This window comes from Paramormyrops kingsleyae, chromosome 16, assembly GCF_048594095.1.
Source record: "Paramormyrops kingsleyae isolate MSU_618 chromosome 16, PKINGS_0.4, whole genome shotgun sequence".
Classification (NCBI taxonomy): Eukaryota; Metazoa; Chordata; class Actinopteri; order Osteoglossiformes; family Mormyridae; genus Paramormyrops; species Paramormyrops kingsleyae.
Genome location: NC_132812.1, coordinates 10,895,037 through 10,903,520, shown reverse-complemented (window position 1 = coordinate 10,903,520; position 8,484 = coordinate 10,895,037).

Genomic DNA, 8,484 nt, shown 5'->3' with positions numbered 1-8,484 from the left:
TGGGAATTTTGACCATTCTTCCAGGAGAGCATTTGTGAGGTCAGGCACTGATGTTGGACGAGAAGGCCTGGCTCGCAGTCTCCACTATAATTCATCACACAGGTGTTTTATCGGGTTGAGGTCAGGGCTCTGTGCAGACCAGTCAAGTATCTCCACATTAGACTCGCTCGTCCATGTCCTTATGGACCTTGCTTTATGCACTGGCCATCCCCAAACTGTTCCTACAAAGTTTGGAGCATGAAATTGTCCAAAATGGCTTAAAATGCTGCAGCATTAAGAGTTTCTTTTCCTGGAACTAAGGGGCCAACCCCAACCCCTGAAAAACAACCCCAAACCATAATCTCCCCTGCAGCAAACTTTACACTTTGCACAATGCAGTCAGGCAAGTACTGTTCTCTTGGCAACCGCCAAACCCAGACTCGTTCATCAGATTGCCAGACAGAGAAGTGCAATTCATCACTCCAGAGAATACGTCTCCACTGCTCTAGAGTCCAGTGGCGGCGTGCTTTACACCACTGCATCCGATGCTTTGCATTGCACTTTGTGATGTACAGTAAGGCTTGGATGCAGCTGCTCAGCCATGGAAACCCATTCCATGAAGTTCTCTACACCAGGGGTCTCCAACTCCAGTCCTGGAGAGCTACCGTCCAGTAGGTTTTCTATCATACCCGGCTTCTGATGAGCCACACCTGTTCTCGGGTAAATACCAGGAGCAGGTGTGGCTCATCAGAAGCCAAGTGGGACAGAAAACCTACTGGATAGTAGCTCTCCAGGACCGGAGTTGGAGACCCCTGCTCTACACACTGTTCTTGAGCTAATCAGAAGGACACACAAACTTTGGAGGTCTGTAGCTATTGACATTTGGGGACTTCTGCACACTGTGGACCTCAGCATACGTTGTCCCTGCTCTGTGATTTTATGTGGCCTACCACTTCATGGCTGAGTTGCTGTTGTTCCCAATTGCTTCCACTTTGTTATAATACCTTTAAGTTGACCGTGGAATATTTAGTAGCAAGGAAATTTCATGAATGGACTTATTGCACAGGTGGTATCCTAGCACGGTACCACACTTGAATTCACTGAGCTCCTGAGAATGACCCATTCTCTTGCAATTGTTTGTAGAAGCAGTCTGCATGCCCAAGTGCTTGATTTTATACACCTGTGGCTATGGAAGTGATTGGAACACCTGAACCCAATGGTCCCAGTACTTTTGGCAATATAGTGTACTGTATGTGTATAAAATCAAGCAGCTTACCATGCAATCAGGTTTACAAACACTTGAAAGAATGGGTCATTCTGAAGAGCTCAGTGAATCCAAGCGTGGTACTGTCATAGGATGCCACATTTGCAATAAGTTAGTTCATGTAATTTCTTCCCTGCTAGATGTTCTATGGTTGATTGTGTTATTATTGCAAAGTGGACACGTTTAGAAACAATAAAAATTCAGCCGTGAAGTGTCAGACCATGCAAAGTAGCAGTTCAGGGTCACCGAGTGTTGAGGTGCATAGTGCGTAAAAGTCACCAATGCTCTGTCAGATGCAGTGGTGTAAAGCACGCCGCCACTGGACTCTGGAGCAGTGGAAATGTGTTCTGTGGTGTGATGAATCAGACCTCTCTGTCTGGCAGTTTTATGGATGAGTCTGGGTTTGGCGGATACCAGAAGAATGTTACCTGCCTGACTGCATTGTGCCAACTGTAAAGTTTGGTGGAGGAGGGATAATGGTATGGGGGTGTTTCTCAGGCGTTGGGCTAGGACCCTTAGTTCCAGTGAAGGGAACTCTTAATACTTCAGCATACCAAGACAATTTGGACAATTCTCTGCTTCCAAATTTGCGGGAAGTTTGGGGAAGGCCCTTTCCTGTTCCAGAATGACTGTGTCCCAGTGCACAAAGCAAGGTCCATAAAGACATGGTTGGGTGAGTTTTGTGTGAAAGAACTTGACTGGCCTGCACAGAGCCCTGACCTCAACCCCAGTACCTTTGGGATGAACTAGAATGGAGATTGCGAGCCAGACCATCACATTCAATGCCAGTGCCTGACCAAACAAATGTTCTTTTGAATAAATGGGCAGAACATCCCACAGACACACTCCAAACTCTTGTGGAAAGCCTTCCCAGGAAAGTGGCAGCTGTTATAGCTGCAAAGGGGGGACCAACTCCATACTGATGCCGACGGATTTAGAATGGGATGTCATTAAAGTTCCTGTAGATATAATGGCCAGGTGTCTCAATACTTATTTATATTTGGAATATATACAATATAGAAATAAGTATATATTGCAATTGGTGCCAGTTCCTCGGGGAATTCTCCTGTACAAGGCAAATGTTTTTTTCCTTATATGTACTGTATCTTGGAAAAAAAGAGAGGAACACAAAGAGGCAGATACTATCACACACTGTCTCCCGGGTCTCTCCATTGACAGATCTTCTTGTAAATCCATATACTGTGCATTAAGAGCAAGCATGATAAACATCCATTTGATGCCAGAGATGTAAAATTTTATCCACAGAGGTAAACATATCAATTGCTTATTGATTATGAAGGTATTTTCATCCTACCCTAACGGAATAACCAAAAGGCCGATTTAGAAAACAACAGTGCTTTTTCAGATTGTATTTTTATTCAGAAAAGGTTTGGTGATTACCTCTCAATTACTTTATTTAAAATTATTATAAAATCAAATCACTTCAGTAGTCACATCACTTGATAATTCATAGAGTACAGGTAAGTGGAAGACTTGCGCAAAGTCCACAGCAACAATGAAATTGTGCATATATAGAAATATCAAAGCAAAAAACAGCTAAATATAGTCATTTAACACTTCATTTAAAATGACAGCCTACAATTTCTATGTTGATTCTGTTGAAATTTCAAGCATAAAACAACAATCTGTCAACATGTGGAAATGAACTGCACACAATTCCCCTGCATGTTTGCTTGGCAGAGTGTGGAAAGTATGATGTTGGTAAGACAACGTAAATAAAAATCACTACATTCTGCTGAATCTTTTACAACAGATAATAAGAACAATAATGCATGATATGCAGTGGTCCCTCCTTATCGGCAGTTTAAATTACCTGCAGTCAATCTGAAAATGTGATCTGAAAATATCATGTGGAAAATTCCAGAAACAATTTATAAGTTTTAAAACGTGCACTGGTCAGTGTAGCATGATGAAATCTTGCGCAGTTCTGCCCTGGATGTGAATTTTCCCTTCGTCCAGTGCAGAGGTGAGGATTTCAGGTCCAGAGAGTACAAATCCAGACAGATTTTGTTTCAACCAACCAGTTGTACACTCTGTGACTGTGACTTTTTATACTCAACTGGTTGGTTGAAATAGGAACATAAGAAATTTACAAACGAGAGGGGGCCATTCGGCCCATCAAGCTCATTTGGGGAGAACTTAACTAACAGCTCATAGTTGTTAAAATCTTATCTAGCTCTGATTTAAAGGAACCCAGGGTTTTAGCTTCCACTACATTAGCAGGAAGACTATTCCATACTCTAACTACACGCTGTGTAAAGAAGTGCTTCCTCAAATTTGTTTTAAAATGTTCTCCCGCTAATTTCCGATAAAATCTTGGTCTGAATTTGTACTCTCTGGGTCTGAAATCTCCACCTCTGGTCCTGTGTACCCATGATGTATATGCTACCCGCGTATACATTTATCTGTGCATACGGGGTTTCAGGCATCTGCTAGGGGTCTCGAAACAAATCCCCTGTGAATATATAATTTTCTCCAACTCAGTCAACAAGTGATTATCAGTTTTAGAAACAGTTAAACTTAACATTAATTGAATATTTTGTACAACAGTTTTGTCGACAAATGTAGCATGACATCCTGAATCTATCATCGCAATTTCACTTGCCATACAGGGTAATTAAAACATGCATCTTAAATAAAGGATAATTAGGGTCGGCTGTTATGTTACCCATCACTGTCGAAATTATGCGCACATGGATGTGTCCTTACCAATCATTGAAATATGGGTGTTTGTCCTCAGTGTTCTTGCTCATAAAATTTGGTTTAAAAATAGCAGATTTCAGAAGTTCTACTGAACTCCTCAAACCATTTTTGCTGTGACTTAGTTTGCAAGAATGTAACTAATATGGCAGTCAATTTGCACAGTCATCGTTTTCAAAATCTTTTTCTCACATTAGAATACCCATTTTTTTTCAAATATTCTGCTTAGAAAATAAAAATGCTGAAAATACATCCAAGGTAATGCTAGCAGATACGTGTCCTGGAATGCTGGGCAGGAGCCTGCAGGAATGAATTTTTGTAAAATACAATTTTAATGTTCATCATCACAATTTCATTTGCCATGCAGGGTAATTAAAACATGCAGCTTAAATAAAGGATAATTAGGGTCAGCTGTTTGGATAATATGTATATAATCAGGCTTGTTTTGGGCCATGTCTGTTCAGTATGAATCTGACTTACGTTACCCATTACCATCAAAATTAATTTGTCATTGCACTGGTTCTTACAGGTTGCTGGGGAAAAAGATGTTGATGCCTCTCAGTTTATAAATGAATACACACATGTACACACACAAGTATTCATATCTTTGTGGGGACCGTCCATTCATTTTTATAGGCAAAACATTAATCCCAACATGACGACCTTAACCCCAACCCTGCATGTTCTGTTAAAGCTACAGCAACATTGTGAGAGGCTAATCGCTAAGCTTGTGCTAAAACTCCTGACACTGTACTTAATCATACAGGGTTGATGGGTGTGGTTTGTATTCCTTAAATGGAGCCAGAAGTGTCAGTCTTGTACATTGAACAGGGTGCTACTGAGCATGCTCTGTTTTGATTGAATGTCCTCCAGTTCCCCCAACTCTACAGCCCCACTCCTTGCCTATTTCTGCTTTCGATTCCTGGTTATTTTCTTGCTTGGTGTATCCCTCCAGCCTGCCTGATATGTTATCTATCATTGTCTATCCCTGACTCCAATGCCATCCTCTAGTTTCCTTTCTGCTGGCGACCTTTCTTGAGCCCATTACCTGTCTCACTACTCTTTCACACAGCACTTCAGCATCTTTGCCTTACTGTTTACCCACAGTTCCCTCTCTATCTTCAGCCACTATATCTTGTCAGGTCTATAGCCTGAGGCTCCACCAATGACCAAAGTCAATAGCTTCAGGCAGCACCGGGAGCATATTGTCCATTGGAGGGGATTCCCAATCAGAGGCTCAATTTTAGATATAAATAAATGGATTAATTTAGTAAATTTAATAGAGAAATCTATATTGTACTAAACCGTTCTGCCAGTTTATTATCAATCAGCTTATTTTTATGCATGTTTTTAAAGGCCATTGAGATACTTCAGAAATGAGTAGGAATTTACTTGGAATGTTTTCTCTGTCTGCCGGGTTCCTCCCACAGTCGGCGCTGAGGTGAGTTGTGCTTGCGCTGTCTGTGATGGAGAGCCATCCCCATTGGGTCTGTCCCCAGTCATGGGCTCTGGACTCACCACTGACTGGGACCATCTTCTGAATAAGCGGCTATGGCAGGCGAATGGATGGGTGCAGGGATGACTGATGACACGAAAGGACCGACTTGAAAGGCACTGGGAGTGAGGGAGTGATGGCCCCCCGGGAGGAGAAGAAGCAGCCTGCTCTGTGGGTCTTTGTGCATGTTTAAGTGTCAGTTTGAAAATCCGGAAGGATCCTGAGCGTCCTTGATGGCACCATGCTGACGTGAGAGGGGATGCTGGCAGAGAGCTCTGGAGTTCCTGACCTGGCATCCCATTTCCAACTACTGCCATGGAGAGCGCAGTGGACCTGCTCGCCCTTTCTGACCTGCCCCTTGTTGCTTGATATTGTGCATTCTCTAATATTTGTTCCCCCCCCCCCCCCAACATCAGTCAGTGTTTCTCTGACTTGTATAAATGTCTGTGTGCAACTGTCTTGTGTGTCACTGTCTGTGCCTGTGTGGTGTTGAAGAACGAGCTTTGCTGCATAGTTATTGCCATTGAAGCTCAAAGCCAGCAGCTGCGGACTTGCAATGTGTGCGATATTACAACTACGAGCAAGCAGACGTCACGCCTGGGTCAACGCTTCATCACAATGTGTGGCGCAGTGGGTTGGGGCCCTGTGATCAGAAGGTTGTCGGTTCAAATCCTGCACTTGACAGAGTAGTCACATCTCTGTTGTGCCCTTGAGCAAAGCCTTTCTGGGGAAGCTGGATGTACAGCTGAACCCATCCTCCGACCTCAAGCTTTGTTCTCATGTACGTATTTCTCTGAGATAATATTTTGATGCATGTATGTATGCCTTAAAAAGGGGAGCAAGATGGGTTATGTGAAAACTAACATTCAAGCGTATATATATATATATATATATATATATATATATATATATTTTTTTTTTGTTCTAGGGCAAATAAGGCCTCATTTCATATGAGAAAAAAAAAGTCATGAATTGATTTTTATGGAATGCAAAAAGTAAAAAAAGAAAAAGAAAAAAAAACACTAATCCAGAGGCAAACATGGAATTAATACAGCAATACAGCCCAGCGGCAGTAACAGAATTAGGCCGAGGTGCCTGAACTTCACAGACTGTTCTCCGGGGAAGAGAATGGGGATGGCTTTGGGCTCTGGCTGCTAAGATACATTTCATCGGCAGGCCTGTCTTAGGCTGGCCTGCCTTCGGCTGTGTCTGGGCACAGCAGCTCCATGGACCAGCCTGCACCCCCACCGATAATCCTCCTCTCTCGTTCCTTTCCCTCACCGATGGATTTAAACCCGACATGGCTTGTGTCAAGATGCACGAACGTCGCAATGTGTGCTACCAAACGGTAAAGAGACAAGTAATCAATACGGGCACCAGACCACCTTCAGAAAGATGCACCGGGACAACTGATTTTCCAGTGTATAACATTTGCATTTCTACATCTGTTTATCTATCTGTCCGTCTTATTCTTGTATATGATGAATTAGCCTTATCAGGGAGTATATTCTGTATATTTAATGCATTTAGGTAGGAGGTATTTGTCAGTGTTGTCAACAATGTTACAAAAGACACAACAAAAACAAATGTTTTGCAATATATTTGCCAAAAAATTATTAAATAAAAATGAAATGTCACATAAAATATGCAAAAATAGAAATGTTTTAACTCAAATATATAAAAAATAACCCTAGTGTTTATTCTCCTGTGCAAATATACGGAAATAAAAATTGAGGGCTTTTATGCTTAAAGATGAAGTATTACCTCTTAGTTTTAATTCCTTCTGAAAATATTTCTAGTCAAATATGGACATAAATACGTATCTCCTTTATTACTGTCATTAATTCATTTGTCAAAATTAGTAATCCCCTTTATCTCATTTACAGGCCTAATTCCTGCTTAAACCCACTTCCCTCACAGACTGCTTCCCCTGCATCACAAAAACAGCTGGCTTTTCATTACCACTGCTGGTCTATTTCTCTTTTTTTTTTAATTATTTTTCCTTTTGGTTTCCTGTGTCTCCCGTCAAACCTCAGAAGCCAATCTCAAAGCCACCTTGACCACTGCAAACAAAATAAAGAAAAACACCCCAAGGATATTATCAGTTCTTTTATTATACAGTCCCACCATAAATACAGTACAGATATTTATCCTGTTTTTCATGTAATATGTTTATATTGACCGGAGAAAAACACATATCATCTGGATGTACAAAACCTTGTAATGGAAAAAAGTTAAATTACTGTTTTGTCACCAGAAGTGAATTGATGATATTTGCCTTATTATCAAATCACCATTTTATCCCCTACACAGAAATTTCAGTCAGTGGATTATTATTTTTTTAAAATCTATGTAATTGCAGCTCAAGCTAACAATAGCTCCCTATTCTGGTTTATAGAGTTATGAATATGCTAATATGATTTCCACCCAGTAATGGAAGCAGGAACGTAGCCTGTGAGATATGAAAATGATAAAAAGAATGAACCCATATCTGTCCTACTGGACTTCGGAGGTAGTTTATCTTTGTCGTTTTTTTTTTAGTTTTTTCAGTCTGAGAAATTACAGTAATTGTAAACAGCACGTAGCCCTTCTTCCCGCGGGAAACACGCTCGAAAATACGTCTATATGTCGCATTTTCTCCTTCGGCCGGTATAGATTTATTGCATTCTCATTTTATCTTTTTGTCCTAATGCGCTTTGGCGCTAAATGATCGCAGCGAAGTGCCTCGGCTCGGCTAGTCTAATATCCGCGCGGCAACAGTCCATGTCATTTGCAAGCTGGAAGTTGATGTAAGTTGAAGCCATTCACTGTGACCCCTCCCTGATAAGGCTAATTCATCATGTTCACTCAGCATTTGCTTTAATTTCACCCGCTTCGTACGGCAGTGACACCGCTGATTTGAATCAAGTTCCAAAACACTGGATTCAGCAAAGTGTTTAGTGACTTTTTTTTTTAATTCTTTTCATTTATTTTATTGATTTTGAAGAAATTCCAAGAAGAGAAAATGTTACTATTTTTCGTTTCA